General features: G+C 41.9%; 1 protein-coding gene across 10 annotated transcripts in view; it reads right to left on the bottom strand.

Moving 5' to 3' along the window:
• STAMBPL1 (STAM binding protein like 1) overlaps window positions 1-18,421 on the bottom strand; it is a 51,121-nt gene extending 32,700 nt beyond the window's left edge. For 2 of the 10 annotated variants that reach the window (XM_042239096.1, XM_042239092.1), the window contains exons 1-2: window positions 17,742-17,898; window positions 5,000-5,117 (exon numbers count right to left, since the gene is read on the bottom strand). The gene's annotated coding sequence lies outside the window, so the exon portion shown is untranslated. Of the gene's footprint in view, window positions 1-4,999; window positions 5,118-8,803; window positions 9,010-17,026; window positions 17,899-17,981 lie in introns of those variants that run through there. The other 8 variants (XM_042239095.2, XM_027960215.3, XM_004020018.5 and 5 more) reach the window with 6 other exon arrangements.
• Between the last annotated feature and the right edge of the window lie 674 nt (window positions 18,422-19,095).

Raw genomic sequence — 19,095 nt, 5'->3', positions numbered from 1 at the left:
ATTAAAATATAAAGAGTGGTAAAGAATTCATCTGCCAATGCAGGAGACCCAAGAGATCCCTGGGTTGGGAAGATCTCCTGGAGTTGGAAATGGCAACCAGTTCCAGTATTCTTGCCTGAAAAATTCCATGGACAGAGGAGCCTGGCAGGCTATAGTCCATAGGATTGCAAAGCGCTGGACATGACTGAGCAACTTAACACACACACACAGTACATTATATACTCTTTCTTGATGACTCAGCCTCATTTCAATGTACCTGCTAACAGCAATGTTTCCCTCTATTTCTAACTTGCTTTCATCCAGAAAATCACTTGGAAAAATAACTTCACCAAACTGCTCTGACTTCAGTCTTTCTCTCCTTTTAGTCTAGCTCAATCACTCTAATTTGAGCTTATTTGTAAAATCAAAGCTGAACTGGACACAGGTCTGAAGGGATCTCCTGTATAGTCTCCTGTGAGTAAACTATATGCTGATTACAATGACTGCTACATGACTTATAATTTGGTTGCTCAAAAGTCATTTTTCTTACCTTCCCCCCCTGCCTCCACTTCCTTCTAGACAAGAGCAAGCTGAGTTCTGCGAAGGTGAGGTAAGACTATGTATATCACCTTTACTTCAGCAAAAGCTATCATAATAATAATAGATAGGGCTTCTCTGGTGGCTCAGACTGTAAAGAATCTATCTACAACGCAGGAGACCTAGGTTTAATCCCTGGGTGGGGAAGATCTGCTGGAGAAGGAAATGGCAACCCACTTCAGTATTCTTGCCTAGGAAATCTTATGGATGGTGGGGAGTCTGGCAGACTGCAATCCATGGGGTCGCAAAGAGTCAGACACGACTGAGCAACTAACACACACACACAACTAACCAAAAGCTTTCCTTCCCTGGTTAACTGAAATAATGTACTAACCCCCGTGAGCTCAGTCCTCACAACAGCCTTATCAAACAGGAGGCAGTTGAGTCTAGACGAAACCAACGGTGGCAAGAGGCTTGGCAGGAAGCACTCATCAACTGATAACGATCATCGTCTCCATTTTACAGGAAACTAGAGCCTAGAATAGGTAAGCAAGTTAACTAAGCGGTGGAGCAAAGACTTAAAGCTAGGTGTGTAAGATCCCAGAGTTCATGCTATTAGTCACACAGTGATACTGGCAATTCATATTTAATAGTCAATGATGAAATCATGGGAAGGTCAAATTCTTGGGCTTCGGATAAGAGCAGAAATGAGACTTCAGTCTGGCATTACTAGCATCTGATTCATAGTCTTTCTGCTGCCGAAAAGTAAAAGGGCATCCATTCCCTCCACTTGTTTCTTAGGCAGGATGATTCGATGTCTGTGGACTGAACGCCTGGAATATGTAGTTAAGAAATTCAATGCAGGGCTTCCTCGGTGGCTCAGTGGTAAAGAACTGGCCTGCCAATGTAGGAGACGCGGGTTTGATCCCTGGTCTGGGAAGATCCTGTGTGCCGTGGGGAAACTGCGCCTGTGTGCCACAAACTATTGCCTGTGCGCTGGAGCCCAGCTCTGCAAGTACTGAGCCCACGTGCTGCAACTGCTGAAGTCTGCACACCCTAGAGCCTGTGCTCCGCAACAAGAGAAGCCTGCACACCGACCCCACTGGCAGCAACCAGAGAAAAGCCTTCAAAGCAATGAAGACCCAGCACAGCTAAAAAATAAGTTAATAAATAAAAATAAACATTAAAAAAAGAAATTCAATGCACAGTTATCTAACCAAGACAGTTCAATTTAAAATATTTGCTGGTTTTTAACATAAATTTGCAGTTGTGGTATTCAAATTACTCGGCCATAAGAAAGAATGAAATAATTGCCTTTGTAGGAACATGGATGGTATTATATGATATCAGTTATACGCAGAATCTAAAAAGTAATACAAATGAACTTATTTACAAAACAGAACAGACTCAGAAATAGAAAACAAGCTTCCCAAAGGGGAAATGGAGGTAGGGATAAATTAGGAGCAGGGAATTAACAGATCTACAATACTATATATAAAATAGGTAACAAGTATGCGCTGTATAACACAGGGAACTATAGTCAATGTCATATAACTTATAATGGATGAGAATTAGAAAAAAATACATATGCATAACTGAATTGGTTTTCTGTACATCTGAAACTAAGATGATATTGTAAATCAACTCTACTTCAATACAAAAATAAAATAAATTGTGATATTCAAAAGGCATTTCATATGCTCATAAATGTACTAATCTACGATTCTGCTGTATTTTTAAATGAGATGATTCAATTAATATTTTCATAAAACAATAAAAACTTCATAAAACATTTGGAAAATGAATTTGAAGTGCTGGGAAGAAATGCAGCTAATTTATCACTATAAATTCACAAGAGCTCAACTGTGTTATCTTGCTGTTAAAATACTAAAATTTCCTAGAAATTATGCATTCTAAAGATAAACCGCCCATAAACCACCAAACTCTAATATCCACTTGAACATACTTCCCTTTTATTGTAATTTGCTATTAAGAAAATACCATCCAGAAGTTATCTAATTCAACGAAGCATAATGAGTCAAATAAAATTTCTAAATATCATTTTCTTTGCCTGCCAGATGCCTGAAGCCCAGAGATGAGGTCAGTCCTTGGGCATTATTAATCAATTAATTTTCATATACTTCCTAAGGGCAGTACACGAACAAAATGAATTTAATCCAGCACTATTTTCAAAAGCAAAAGCTGTCCTAGAATAGCTGTCCCATCCACTGCTTCTCCAGGGTTTCTCAACCACAGGAAATATTCTAACTGTTCAACATATTTCAATAGACAGCTGCAGTCACACTTCTGGTTTTGAAGTAGACAATCTCTTCAATGTAGTGGATAAAATCAAAACAGGCTGTGTCCTTCCAAAACGTTCCCTGTAAGGTTACTTTTAAATGCTTAAAAAATTCCCTATACTGCCAATTGTGTGCTTGGTCGCTCAGTTGTGTCCGACCCTTTGTGACCCTACGAACTATAGCCCATCAAGGTCCTCTGTCCATGGGACGTTTCAGGCAAGAACACTGGAGTGAGTTGCCATTTCCTCTTCCAGGGAATCATCTCCTATGTCTCCTGCATTGCAAGTGGACACTTTCCTGGCTGAACCATCAGGGAAGCCCCAATGTATTGCCCAAATCATTAGCAAGTGACAGTCCAGTCCCCTGCTTCTCTTTGCACACCCCACTCACTTCCTATTTTCCTTCCCTGCAGCTGACATCCCTCCACTCTGATGTAGTTTCCTCTGAGTGTGGTTCCTGGGCCACCTGCAGCATAATTACTCAGTAGAGGAGGAGGGTGGTTGTTAACAAGAAACAGATTCCTATGCCTCACCGAGTCAGAATTTCTGGGAAGGGTGCCCCACAGATCTCTATTTTTATCAAGCGCCCCAGAAGATCTTTATGTTCATTGAAACCTGAGACTCAGTGCATTAGGAAAAAGTTCTCTAAGACAGTTACCAATAACCTCTAAACGCCTAGCCTTGATCAGCTGAACAGTACCTGCTGCTGCTGCTGCTGCTAAGTCGCTTCAGTCGTGTCTGACTCTGTGCGACCCCATAGACGGCAGCCCACCAGGCTCCTCCGTCCCTGGGATTCTCCAGGCAAGAACACTGGAGTGGGTTGCCATGTCCTTCTCCAATGGATGAAAGTGAAGAGTGAAAGTGAAGTTGCTCAGTTGTGTCCGACTCTTAGCGACCCCATGGCCTGCAGCCTATGAGGCTCCTCCACCCATGGGATTTTCCAGGCAAGAACACTGGAGTGGGTCGCCATTGCCTTTACAACAAACCCCTGCCTCATTTTAAATGAAGTAGAGGTAGTTCCATTCTCCTCCCACTTCCCTCACCTTTGTTGTTCAGCCACTCAGTCGTGTCTGACTCTTTGCAACCTCATAGACTGCAGCAGGCCAGGTTTCCCTGTTCTTCACCATATCTGGAGCTTGCTCAAACTCATGTCCATTGAGTTGGTGATGCCATCCCACCAGCTCATCCTCTATCGCTCCCTTCTCCTCTTGGCTTCAATCTGTTCCAGCATCAGCGTTTTTTCTAATGAGTTAGCTCTTCGCATCAGGTGGCCAAAGTATTGGAGCCTCAGCTTCAGCATCAGTCCTTCCAACGAATACTCAGGACTGATTTCCTTTAGGACTGATTGGTTTAATCTCCTTGCAGGCCAAGGGACTCTCAAGAGTCTTTGCCAGCACCACAGTTCCAAAGCATCAATTCTTTAGCACTCTTTTTTTTTTTTTACTGTCCAGCTCTCACATCCGTACATGACTACTGGAAAAACCACAGCTTTGACTATATGGACTTTTGTAGGCAAAGTAATATCTCTGCTTTTTAATATGCTGTCTAGGTGTGTCATTACTTTTCTTTCAAGGAGCAAGTGTCTTTTAATTTCATGGCTGCCGTCACCATCCACAGTGATTTTGGAGCCCAAGAAAATAAAGTCTGTCACTGTTTCCATTGTTTCCCCATCTATTTGCCATGAAGTGATGGGACCGGATGCCATGATCTTAGTTTTCTGAATGTTGAGTTTCAAGCCACCTTTTTCTTTTAACACACTTTATGTTAAGTCTTTTCTCTTAATGTTCTTTTATTCCATGTTTCTTTCAAGGCTTCAGTTAAGGCTTAGTCTGAGCACTGTGTCTTCACTCCAGCCACTTTCACCATGGCATCCAACTGGGATTGAGTGAGAACTCAACAGTTCCAAGGCTAACTACCTCTTTCCCACAAGTATTACCTCTAAGTAAATTCACTCATTCATTGACTTATTCAACATTATTTATGAAGCTCCTACTTCCTGCTAGGAGCTAGTGAGCAAATATACAGACACTACTGATCTTATGAAACTTATTTTCTGCCAGAGGCAGGAAGTTGAGCAGAGATGCTAAGATATTAACCATCTGCACAAATAAATCCTTAAAACTGTGGTAAGTGCTACAAATACAAAATACAACAGATAGTTATGCATTCTGGGGGCAAAAATACCTCAGAAGTGGTGACGTGTTCTTCTCAGTACTTCAGGAAGACAATGATTTGCCTTGTTACTCGATGTCAACTTTGATCACCTAAGTTACATCTGCCAGGTTTCTTCCCTGTAGAGACACTAATTTTCCTCTTATAATTACAAAGTATCTTATAGTGAGTTACTTTGAGAAATGCAAATATACTTTTGCGTATTCATTTTAGCATTCAAAGATGATTCATTCCTGAAGCACTTATTTCTGCAGAGTTTGAAAATGGTGGATTTTATATTTCTGTCCTTCTATATCATTATTCTATATTTATTAGTTTAGTTGGAATTTTTGTTGAAGGTTGTTTACTTTTTATACAAAATTTTAAACTAATAGATCTATTTTTCCTTTATGATACCTGGGTTATACATCATTCTTTAGAGGGTCTTCAAACTCACTAATGATAAAAATTTTAAATATGTCTACCAATCTTTTTCTCCGAGTAATTTTATGGTTAGTTATTTTTGAATGAATACCTTTGATCTGTGTGGAACTTATTTTTATGTAAGGAGTCTGACAAGGACACAGTTTCTTTTCATCATGAGGCACCCTGACCCTGAATCTCTTCAATTTTGCTTAGCTTCTTGTTTAATTCTCAACTCTGCTCAATAAGGTGATCTGCCCAAACTAGACACATAGTACATTATTTATTCAAATGAAGTAATCTCTGGTGGCTCACGTGGTGAAGAATCTGCCTGCAATGCAGGAGACCTGGGTTCCATCCCTGGGTTGGGAGGATTGCTTGGAGAAGGGAATGGCTACCCCCTCCAGTATTCTTGCCTGGAGAATTCCATGGACAGAGGTCCCTGACAGGCTCTGGTCCATGTGGATGCAAAGAGTTGGACATGACTGAGCACCTAACACTGTTAATAATACCTCAATGAAGCTGAAAAAAACAGAGTCTGTGAATGATGGGTAAACTTACATAGCAAAAAAGATACTGGCAATTCAGAAAGGAGGCAAGGATGCAACTGTGTTTGAGGTACCCCAGGACTGGACTGAGAGTGGTTAAAAGAATGTAGACGGGTAAATAGCTATTGGGAGAGATTCTAAGGGGAAAACACATAGAACCTGGGAGTGAAGTGGACAGACTGGGATTCAGGAGCACTAGCAGGCAAAGATACTGTGAATGTTGCGTGTAAGGGAAGCAGAGATGGTGATGCATCTGACTTCCGAAGACATTTCTCCTGTATTTCAGTGAATGCCATCAACATCCAATCAGTTACACAAACCTGGGAAAACCTGGAAACAGTTGCCATACATCTCCTTCCTCCCTCAATCCACACCCACCCTATCACTCTATCTCCTGAGTCACCCTCAAGATAAATCTGCATTTTCTCACCATCTTTCCTCAGAGGAGCCTAATCTGTGTCACTCCTTATTATGTCTGCATCACTAGAATAGCCTTCTAATTGGTCTATTTGTTTCCATCACTGCCTCTTTGTTTAATTCTACATACAACCGGCATGCCATTCAAATATTGTCATTTCTTCCCTTAAATCCCTGTAACACTTCCCATCACTGTCAATATCACCTATCTTTAATAGGTCCCACAGAGCTGGGTCTCATCCAGCTGCCAAACCACCAGCGTTCTCTGAACCCTCATTTCACACGTCTACTTCCTCTGTATCCTTCCAGGGTTAGTTTAAGCATCTCTTCCTCAGGCAGATATTTTTGACTACTTCCAGACAGCCACACTCTGAGTCACACAGTCATGAAGAAATATAAGACAAAGCCTATACTGAGGGATTTTCTACAAAACAACTGGCCAGTGTTCCGAAAACGTGTCAAGACGATGAAAGACAGACAAAGACTGAGCGAACATTTCTGACCAAAAGGGACTAAGGAGACAGGACAGCAAAATTCCACGTGTGACCCTGGGCTCTGGACCAGAAGGACACTGGTGGACCGCGAGCAAGACCTGTGGACTAGGAATGCCACGTGTGACCCTGGATGGGGCTCTGGGCCAGAAGGACACTGGTGGAACGTAAGCAAGACCTGTAGACTAGGCAATATAGCACTGTAACAACGTTAGCATCCGATTTTGATAACTACCATGATTAATGAGGTGCTAACATTTGGGGAAAATGGGTAAAGGATACCCAGAAATTCTGTGTACTATTTTTGCAGTTTTCTGTAAGTCTGACATTACGTAACATTACATATCTGTAAAATGTTCAGCTAGTACCTTAACAATCCCTTCAAGAAAGGACAACAAAGGGAAGAAAATTTTGCGTCACATGCGATATATATAATGCCGGCTATATCTAAACTATAAGGCATATCTGGGTAACAGTAAGGAAGAGATAAAAAGTTGAATAAAAATAGGCAGATGAACAAGTCATGAGAGAACTATGAATGGCTACGCAACATGTGAAAGAATGTTAATTTCACTAGTAATTACGAAACTATGAATTTGAAACTGTATTTTCATTTCTTTGATAAACTTTACATGATCCATCATACTTAATATTGAAGACTGGAAGAAAAATTGGCTGTTTAAAAAATAGTACATGTTTCTGTTGACCCAGCAATTCCAAGTTTTTCCCATAGACTGTCCTACCCAATAAAACACTAATAACACACACACACATACACACACACACTCAAACACACATTTGCTCTAAATCAATGCAGAATAGCTTAAAAATAGTACAGTTCTGGAAACTGAAATATGTAGGAGGAAATGGAAATATGCAAGAGGTTATTTGAAAAAAAAAATTCCTATAGAAAATGAAGCCATTAGAAAAGACTTACATCTGTATGCTCTGAACCAGGAAGTTGTCCCAATTACAGCACTAAGTGAAAAAAAAAGCAAGTCGTAAAATAACACAACTCCCATCTTGTATTCCTAATACATATGTATTTAATGTATGTTGGTATTTGCAAGAAAAAAGTTGAATAACATACACTGGATTGTTTTCAGCTGGTGATTCAGACGGTAAAGAATCTGTCTGCAATGTGGGAGACCTTGGTTCGGTCCCTGGGTTGAGAAGATACCTTAGAGAAGGGAATGGTGACCCGCTCGAGTATTCTTGCCTGGAGAATTCCATGGACAGAGGAGCCTGGTGGGCTAAAGGACAGGGGGTCGAAAAGACTCGGACACAGGTGAGACTAACACTTTCACTTTCAATATAATTTGTTACAGATACGTATCACTTTATAATCAGACAAATAATACTTTTTTTAGAAAAGCCTATAAATCCTAAGTAGGTAGCTCCAGATTTTTAGTCCAGCCCTGCCAGTTTCTAGATGTATGGATTCTGATCAATTATTCTGATCAATTATTCCCTGAGTTTATTTCCCTGGTCTAATGTGAGGCTCATGCCCAACCATGTTATGGCAGTAATACTAGTTGAAATATACAGTTACTCAAGGACTCTCAAAGCTGAGAGAGACTATATGTCCTTATGGCTGGGCTGGGTGACCTTGATGTTACACCATAACATGCAGCTGCCTGCTGCTGTTTAGTAAAGTCACCTTTGAGTCCTTTGTGAACCCCATGGACTGTAGCCCACCAGGTTCCTCTGTCCATGGAATTTTCCAGGCAAGAATGCTAGAGTGGGTTGCCATTTCCTTCTCCAGGGGATCTTCCCGACCCAGGGATCGAACCCGCGTCTCCTCCATTGGCAGGCGGACTCTTTAACACTGCCACCGCCACTGCGGCTGCTGGAGACAGCAATTCACTAGCTATAGACCTTACGGAAAACAGCTTGGGAGAACTCTGCTTCATGAACCTTTCAGTCAGTCCTGCTAAAATCAAGGCCTAAGTGCTCACCTGCTGCCTGCTGCCTTTCATGAATCCTCTCTTCTGGACCAGGTATCAGGTGTCCCTTGCATAAGAGTAAGGCTTGTTTGCATCAGGTTAGTCCCCTGCTCAAAAAAGCAACTGGCAACCTACTGCCTACCAGAAGAGGTCCAAACACTCTTGCCAGCCCTCAGTGCTGTGCACTACTGACTTGTTTCCACTGCTTCGTAATATACAGCTTCCTCTACTTCTCGTTTTGAGCAAACCCTCTCTGCCCTACCCCAACATCCGCCATTCAGAAGGTTCAACATCCTTTCTAAAACTTCCCACCAACTCTGCGGTTTTCTGATTTCATCTATTTAAAAATAGGTAATAACAAGGAAATAAAACACAGTATTGGGTGACATTATAAAAACCCCAAGGTAGCACTGACACGTTATTCCATAAAAATGTATATGAAAGTCAGAGGAATAAATGCATAAAACTTAAGCACAAATCTGAATATGAAATTAAATTTAGCTTCTAAATAGGTTTTCCTCTAAGTATGCTTTATGGACCACCTGCATCAGAATTCTCTGAAAAGGTTGTTAAAAGAAGTCTCCCAGGCCCTGTCTTGACTTACTGAATAATAAATAACCTATGGGAGGACTTCTCTGGTGCTCCATGGGTTATGACCCTCCACTTCCAATGTAGGGGCACAGGTTCAGTTCCTAGTTGGGAAACTAAGATCCCACATACTACATGGCCAAAAAATAAAACAAATATTTTTTTAAAACTTATGGCATTGTAACATGTATACTATCATGTAAGAATCGAATCGCCAGTCTATGTCCGACGCAGGATACAGCATGCTTGGGGCTGGTGCAGGGTGATGACCCAGAGAGATGTTATGGGGAGGGAGGTGGGAGGGGGGTTCATGTTTGGGAACGCATGTACACCCGTGGTGGATTCATGTCAATGTATGGCAAAACCAATACAGTATTGTAAATTAAAATAAAGTAAAAAAAAAAAAAAAAAGAAAAGTAAATACAATGAAAAAAAAAAACTTATAGGGGTGGCATGGAAGTCATTCTGGTTTTTCGAGACTAGTTTGAGATGCACGGCCTTAGTGACCTCTAAGTCTCTCAATAATATTACACTTGACAAAAAGAAAGGGCTTCCCTCATGGCTCAGATGGTAGAGAATCTGCCAGCAATGCAGGAGACTCGGGTTCAATCCCTGGGTTGGGAAGATCCCCTGGAGAAAGAAATGGCTGCCCACTCCAGTATTCTTGCCTGGAGAATTCCATGGACAGAGGAGCCTGGTGGCCTACAGTCCATGGGGTCACAAAGAGTTGGACACAACTGAGTGACTAACACTTTCACTAACATTCTGACGAAAGAAAAAGAACCTTGATCTCCTAAGAATGTCATTTACATTTCTTTCAAAGCCATATTTGAATTTCTTGAACTTTTCAATATTTGGACAAAAAAGTTCCACACCCGCTACTGCTTCCAAATGATTTTCATTTTTTTCCCCCTTAAAGAGGTATAATGATTCAATAAGCAGTTTCTCTGCCCCATTTTTACAAAAACAGGAATGTATGAAGGATTTATTCTAGGTTTCTCTTTTCTAACCTCATTCCGTTCACCACTTCCAATTGTTCTTCCCGTTAAAGAAAACTTACCTTGTGGAACAACTTAAAGCCAACCTTTCAAGGACAAAACAGATTGGAAAAAAAAAAACGTGGAGTCAACCCATCAGAAGACTGAAGTGTGAACCCACAGGCATGAAGGCCTCCCCATATTTCTTCCCAGTGGCTGAAATTCATGCTCCCAGAGTTAAAAGACAAGGCTCCAGCAACTGGTTAAATACAATTACAGGGTCCTTAGATGAGCAGAAGTTAACCAAGATGGCCATTAGTGATTACAGTTTTCTTTCTGCTTTTAATGAAAAGGTGCACAGTTGATTATTGGCCTAGCCATTCAAGCCTGAAACGTAATACTCCCCCAGAGACCCACCCTAAGAGGTACCTTAGAGTGTACCTCTAAGTACATGCGAAGACAAAACAGGCAGGCAGTGTTAACTGGGGCCTAGAAGGGTTAAATATGACTCATCACTGGCCACCTGTTTCCAGATAAACCAGAGTCAAATCAAGTGAAGCAATGAAAGTGAATAATTTGTGATGGGTCTCTGAACAGTTATCTCTTATATGAGCCTGGGTTGAATCTTTGGTTCAGTTACTGCAGTACTGCTGAAACCTAAGTATAGCAAACGTGTAAGAGCAAAACACCAAATTCATCAAAACTCAAATTCTTTCATCCTTAATTAAGTTTAAACTCACAAATTTTTAAAACAGTTCTTTTAAATAAACTGGACTTCAGTTAAATAATTACTTACACAAAAGGGTAAAATCAAACAACACAGGCTATATTTTTTAAAATCAGATTTAAAAAATATTCCTCAACTAAAGAGTATCCATGAACTTTTTACACAAGACCCAGAATAGTTTTTGTCTCCTTAGAAAAAAACAATGAGTTACAAATTTCTGAAAGTTATTTATGAGAACAAATAATTATAAGGACTAAACTGCCAACATTCATTGAACTATAAAAAAGGCAAGGGGATTCCAGAAAAAAATCTACTTCTGCTTCACTGACTATGAGAAAGCCTTGGACTGTGTGAATCACAGCCAACTGTGGAAAATTCTTAAAGAGATGGGAACACCAGACTACATGATCTGTCTCCTGAGAAACCTGCATGCAGGTCAAGAAGCAACAGTTAGAACCTTACATAGAACAACTGACTGGTTCAAAATTGGGAAAGGAGTATGAGGCTGTATATTGTCAGCCTGCTTATTTAACTTCTATGCAGAGTACATCATGTGAAATGTTGGGATGGATGAGCCATAAGCTAGAATCAAGATTGCAGGGAGAAATATCAATGACCTCAGAGATGCAGATGATACCATTCTAATGGCAGAAAGTGAAGAGGAACTGAAGAGCCAAAAAGTGAAGAGAAACTAAACAGCCTCACCTTGAAAAAGGTGAGTGGAACAGTTGACTTAAAACTCAACATTAAAAAAAACTAGTGTCACGGCATCTTTTCCCATCACTTCACAGCAAATAGAAGGGGGAAAAGTGGAAGCAGTGACAGATTTTCTTTTCTTGGGCTCCAAAATCACTGTGGATGGTACTGCTGCCATGAAATTAAAAGACACTTGCTTCTTAGAAGGAAAGTTACGACAAACCTAGACAGCATATTAAAAAGCAAAGACATTACTTTGCCAACAAAGGTCCATATATAGTCAAAGTTATGGTTTTTCCAGTGTTCATGTACAAATGTGATAGCTGTACCATAAAAAAGGCTGAACGCCGAAGAATCGATGCTTTCGAATAGTGGTGCTGAAAAAGACTGTTGAGAATCCCTTGGACTGCAAGGAGATCAAACCAGTCAATCCCAAGGGAAATAAACCTGAATATTCACTGGAAGGACTGTTGCTAAAGCTGAAGCTCCAATACTCTGGCCACCTGATGTGAAGAGCCAACTCACTGGAAAAAACCTTGGTGCTGTGAAAAATTGAAGGCAAAAGGCGAAGAGAGTTGCAGAGGATGAGATGGTTAGATAGCATCACCAACTCAGTGGACATGAACTTGAGCAAACTCTGGGAAATAGTAGAGCACAGGGAAGCCTGGCATGCTGCAATCCACGGGGTTGCAAAAAGAGACAACTGAGTGACTGACCACCACCACCAACGTAACGTTAAAATACTGGAATCAGTGATGACATACTCCTTCCTAAAGAAGTTCTGGAGGAATTCAGAATTTTTTATTCTTTGTTACCACAGCAGTCTTACCACCTCTAATTAAAATCTGGTATCTATTTTTTTTTAATTGAGGTATAGCTGAAGTATAATATAATGTTAGTGGCAGGTCCAATAATAAAAAAGGTCTGGCCTTTTATAATTAGATGTGATGTAATTATTTCAACAAGTCAAAGAACAGCTGATATTTAACTTTAATATTAAATTTAAATTAAACTAAACTAAAATTTAATTTTAACTTTAATATTAAAGTTAAAATATTTAAATGAAAATATTAATACTCTAAAATATTCTGAATAAAAATGGTCGTGAAATGGCATCATAACTTCACCATGGCTTATGAGTGGGAGATATATGAGACTCTAAAAAAGTGGATAAACGTGGATGGCATAGCAATTTTTCAAACTACTGATACATTTCCAATAATATAATATATACATACTCATCTGTAATATCTCTCCTTATGCAGTGATTATATATAAATATCTCCCTAATATAATGTATTATACAGCATATATATTACATATAATATATATATTTTATAATGCACACATTTACATAATGTACACATTATATTATGTATATACTACATACATTGTAGCTTCCCAGGTAGCTCAGTGGGTTAAGAATCTGCCTGCAATGTAGGAGACACAGGTTTGATCCCTGGGTCCATAGGGTTGCAATGAGTTGGACACAACTAAAGCCACTCAGCACACACACACATTGTATAAAAGATACATAGTACATATTACACGGGCTTCCCTGGTGGCTCCGATGGTAAAGAATCTGCCTTCAATGCAGGAGACCTGGGTTTGATCCCTGGGTCAGCAAGATCCCCTGGAGTAGGAAATGGCAACTCGCTCCAGGCTTCTCACCTGGAGAATCCCATGGACAGAGGAGCCTGGTGGGCTACAGTCCCTGGGGTCTCAAAGAGTCGGACACGACTGAACAACTCACACACACACACACACACACACACACACACATCTTCCTGCCTCCAGCAAAGGTTCACTAGGTATAAGAAGGGATGTTACAAATGAACAGAATTACATAGGTCAACTTTTAGGCAAAAACAAATTGGAACCCTTCCTAATAAGGAATTTAATGAAAAATACCATTTACAAAACCATTAAACATCAAGGAAAAATAGCAAAAATTTTGTACAAGAATCTGAGTACTAATTCTATACAGGGGATGATAAACTCTACAGTGGAAATGACTGGAGCACCGACTCTCATGAAGACGAGCCCCTACTTTTCTCACTCCAATCAGTGTCCCCACCTAAGTCAGGAAAGCAGACACTGAGTCACTGCCTCAAGTTTGATGCTCAGCTCTGTCACTCTCTGAGCAATGACCCTGAGCAATTTACCTAGCTTCTTTGTGCTTCAGTTTTTTAATCTGCAAAATTGTACCTATTGCATGAGATTGTTTTATGAATTAATAATAATAATAACAAACACATGGAGCAATTAACCTCGTGTCAGACACTTCTTAGAACTTTCCATTTATATCTATTTATTCATTTACGCCTCCCCCAAACCTTCGAGAGAAAAACTAACACCCCAATTGAAAGACGAATAAACTGAAGCTCAGAAAACTTAGGAACTCACTCAAAGACACATAACTCGTAAATGGCAAAAAGAGTTCATGTTCCTAACCAGTACATCATCTTTGAGACAACACATGTAAAGGCTGAGTACAGTGCCCAGCACATGGCACATGTTTCATAACTAATGCTTATTAATAAGCATTTGTCAAATGTTTGCAAGATTCTGAGGTTACATCAGGGCTTGGGAGGAAAGAATATTTTCATCAAGTGGGGAGGTATTCTGTGGATGTGGAATAGGCGTGTGACCACACTGTATGTACCCCAGGTTGACACCTCTCTTCCACATAAAACAAAGAATCCTGATGTCTGGTTGTCTAAAGCTTTCCCTTCTTCATCCCAGTGTCACTGGGATCCTACGTTAGGCTGTCATCATCTGACACCAGATTACACCTGTACTCTCCTTTTGCCAGTCCACTCACCACCCAATTGCCAAAGTGCCCTTCCATAAAGATTTGTTCACGCCTGCTCCTTTCAAGAAACCTATCTTGAATTGGCTATGTTGCCAAAATCAAATTTCCACTCCCTTGCTTTCAAGGACCTTAATAAGACATGAAAGGAACATGACTTTAACTCTTGTTCAAGTGCTCTGGTGCCTACTTACCAAATAAATACTTGATAAGAAAGGCCATGCTTCATTATGCAGAGAATAGCAGTGTTTGTGCTACTTCAAAACCATGATAAGCAGTTTAAAAGTTTTATTTATTTTGGGCACAGCCCAAGAGAAAAAAACTTAAATATTTAAGTATCTCATCTTAAACAGCTTGACTGAAGTCTCAAAAGGGAAGAATACCAGAGAAAAATCTGCTTTACTATATGCACTATAATGTTAATATCTAGGTAAATTTCAGTCAGCTTTCTGATCTTTCACTCTGAAATTAGATCATGAATCGCAGGGTAAACCTCCAATGACTGAGGATGGAAAATGAGAACTATTAAAAAAAAGGAGGGAGGTGGAAGCATAACACCCTTCATATTCAAGATCACACAATGCATTCATTTCCAAGAGGGTCTTGAAAGGCTAACTAGAGCTAAGCAAAAATATGAATTACTGGTTCTTATCTCACAGAGCTGCCTTTAATAAATACAAGTTGCTAAGTAACCAGTGGTCTGAATTAATGTCTTTTTTCCAACCACATCAATGGACAAACATAGTATAGATTTAATATAAAACTCAGAAAGAAAATCAAACATGAACTTCAAAGACTTGGCTATTTGTCAAATGTGTAAGTGACTTTTCCACTCAGCATGAGAAGATGAAGGATGGTACTAGAAGTTCATCTGATTTGCTTAGAAATCCAACTAATTTCTGACAAAGGGCATATCCAGATGTAGCTACATCCAGATCATTCCTGAGTTGAACGTTCTGATGTCAACTCAGGATTTCTGAATGTACACTCAACACATCCAGTTGCACAACTCACATGTTCAGACAGCTGAAATAAGCAAGTCAGTAGGTACCACTACAGTGGTTTTTCATTTGTTTTAGAAGGATTGCTATTGTTCCTTCAGCTGGTCTTAGCTGACTGTATCAACTGGCTCCATTTTGATGAAATGGTTAATGATTCCTATAAAGTGACGGCTAGAAACAATCAACATTAAAAGAGGTTATATAGTAAGCATGGGAAGATTCTAGAATTGGTATTCATTTAAATGAATAGTTAGTGTACAGCTTAAATATTAGCCTCCAAAGACAGGGAACTGATGATCATATTTTCCAGAATGACCGTGAGTCACTTTTCATAGTTTCAACTGAAGTTACTTCAAAATTTTTCACAGGGCCGAGGAAAAAAAATGCTAGGATTAGACAGAATCACAAGCCCAGTGGTTTAAAAGTGTGTCTAATGGGTAAATGTGTCCTCCAGGGAGGCACCTGGTAGTTTCTGGGCAGTATCTACTATTTCTTCTACCCCTCAGATTTTGAGCAAAAATCACCAGGCTTTCCTTCTCTGTAAAAGGCAACCTCATTCCCTGGATTGTAGCTGGAAGTAGGTTTGAGAAGAATCCTTGAGGGAGGAATGTGATCAAACTGTGTTAAGTCCTTTGTGCTTAAAAAAGAGAGAGAGAGATAACTATTGCTAACAATTCTTTAACTATTTTTATCAGTCCTTCTCTGAAGCCAATCCCAGAAAGAGTATCCTCTCCAGGAACAAGTCTCTTTACTGAGGTCCCCTCCATCCTGGGGACCACGATGCTCCCATTTCTCCCTCCAAGCCTCTCACTGGGAATGAGGCTTACGAAACAGGGTGAAAGTAGGCAAGAAACTGGCCCTGAAGACCACAGTGGATAAAGTAGTAGGATTCTCTACTTGCTGATTTAAATGGTGCTTCCTTGACAAAAGAGTGTAAGAAAACAAGTTTCTTCCTAAAATTCCCAAGAACCAGCTGATACATAAATTACAGTTAAAGTAGTATATTTGAGAGCAGATTCCCAAGAGGCAAGCAAGTTGCTGTATATACGCCTGAACAGAAAACAAGCAGCCAGTTCATTTTCCAGGGGGATTCCGATAACATCTCAAGTTTCTGAATGAAAAAGATGTAACGGAGTAAATGGTAAAGAGGAACCTAATTCTCAAAGGCACTGACTCAGTATTAAATGGAAACATAGATCTTCACAGAGAAGCTATATAATGCCCACTATAACAGAGTCACAGAGTACATCTTTGAAGTTAAAGTTAGCATCCATCCCACAAAGACTGCCAACTAAAACAAGGTTTGGAAAAACACAGAAAACAGTGGCTTCATCTCTATATAAAACCACCATAAAAAATGACTCCCCTAAACTCGAAACAGAAAATCAACCATTCAGGTGTATTGAGCTGCTGAAACGAATCTGCCATACTGACCTTGACAGGGCCTTGAATCATGAAATCATAAATCAGCATCCTGACGATTATCCATTATAAACTCGGAAACGCCTTAAACCCCAGGACTTCATTTTATTCTCAGTGGCTAGCAGGATGTTTGGAACGCAGGGTGCTCTCCGGAGCTCACTCAGATGTCTGTTTTACTTGCTACGAAACACTGATTTCCATAAAGCCACCCCTATGCCACTCAAGCACTTAAGATTTCCTTCAGTCCTCCCCATCAGGTTCTGCTTCCTGAATTACTTCTTGTTTCTTTATTTCTAAATGTCTGTAATTACAACACCTTAGGCTCTTGACTATCAGCGGTGTGGGGTTCTTTCAGAAAGTTCTGGAAAATAATGTTTTAGTGACGTGCCACTTTGTGCATTTCATTAAGGCTTTCAGTTAAGGCTTATACGTTATTCAGGTGAGAGGGAAAAAGCCTTAAGAGTGGCTCATCAAGGGCATAACAGTAAGCATCAGATACAAAGACCTGCCACACGTCCCTCCAGGACGCCCGTTTTTCCAACCTCGCCCCTTCCTTCCCCACACCACGCACCCCCAAAGACAGTGCGGTGGGCTCTCTGAACCATCTCCGAGGCCGCACCCCAAGTCCAAACCAGAAACACACGCGGGTACATGGATCACCGCCAGGGTCCCGCCCTGCCCCCCAGGAGTCACAGCTTCCTGCTTTCCCCATCAAGGTGAAACTAACCCCTGGGGGCCCGCCGGGGGGCGGACAGAGGCAACGCAGGCGGAGACAGGCGATCGCACGGCCGGCAGGAAGGAAGTGAGCGGCTGGCACAGCGCATTTTCCTCCCGCGGAGCAAGCCCGGGACAGGACGCCGCTAGCGGAAGAGGGGCGAGTGCGCGCCAGGCCTGTGGCACACGCGCCCGGCGTGCACACGCATCTGTGCCGGTGCGCGCTCACCCGCGGGCGCGCGCGCCTACTCACCAGCAGCCTCTGAAGTCCGGAGCCCGCGTGGCACGGCGACTGCAGCGGCTCTCTCCACGCCTGCCGTGTGGCCTGGGCATCCGTCTGGCCGCTGCAGCCCGGGCCGCGGTGGCTTTTGCTAGAAGGCAGTGCCGCCGGGTGATAGCGCGCCCAGGGAGCAGGCGCCCGCTCCCTGGCTCCGGCGACCCTCCTCCGCTGCTCTGCGGACTGGTGGTGCTCTGCGGCTTTCACTTGTTGGGTTTCGGTGCGCTCCTCCCCTCCTCTTCGCCGCCGTGGCTCCCCAGCCTCGGGGCAGATAGCACCCTCAAAACACCACGCGCAGGCCTGGCGAAACCGAGCCTGCAGCAGCCATCCCTGCTACCGCCGCGGCAAGATAATAAATTGCCCCTGCGATGGTCCTGGCCGCCTCTGCTCGCGCCCCTGGTGCCGCCTCCGCCTCTGCCTCCGCCCTCCTCCTCCCCCGCGGCGGCGGCGGCGGCGGCGGCGGCGGCGGCCTCCAGTGGTCCGCAGAGAGAGCTCCCGGTTGCAAGCGGGTCTCTGCTTTCGACCTAGAGGGAGTGTGAAATGATGGAGCGATGGAGCGCGACTTTCTCTTCTGAAACTCTGCCCCTCCCTTGCTCGCCCGGAATTTTCATTTTGCTCCGCCATCAGTGTCACCCAGGTGGACCAGAGTAGGTGCCTTTTAAGTGTACACGTGTGGTGATACAGTAGGATTCGAGCGTGAACTCGTGGCGCAGTGGTAAAGAATCCGTCTGCCAATGCAGGAGACACAGGAGTCTGGGCTTCCTTCCCTGGCTTAGGAAGATCTCCTGAGGGAGGAAATGGCAACCCAGTCCAGTATTCTTGCCTGGAAAATCCTATGGACAGAAGAGCCTGGCGGGCTGCAATCCATGAGGTTGCAAAGAGTCAGACACGACTGAGCGTGCACACACACTCGCATTGGAGTCAGAGGAAGGAAAGGGTTTTGATGGAAAATCTCATTAGACCTCTTGTTAGGAATTCCATCTTGAGATTTATCCATTACCCACCACCACCATGAAACCCTTTAGTCCTCTTCCTTTCTGCCCACTCCTTGTCCTCTGGTAATGAAAGCTATTATATATGCTGGATATTA

The sequence above is a fragment of the Ovis aries genome, chromosome 22, assembly GCF_016772045.2.
Source record: "Ovis aries strain OAR_USU_Benz2616 breed Rambouillet chromosome 22, ARS-UI_Ramb_v3.0, whole genome shotgun sequence".
Taxonomy (NCBI): domain Eukaryota; kingdom Metazoa; phylum Chordata; class Mammalia; order Artiodactyla; family Bovidae; genus Ovis; species Ovis aries.
This window is presented reverse-complemented; position numbering and strand designations above follow the sequence as displayed.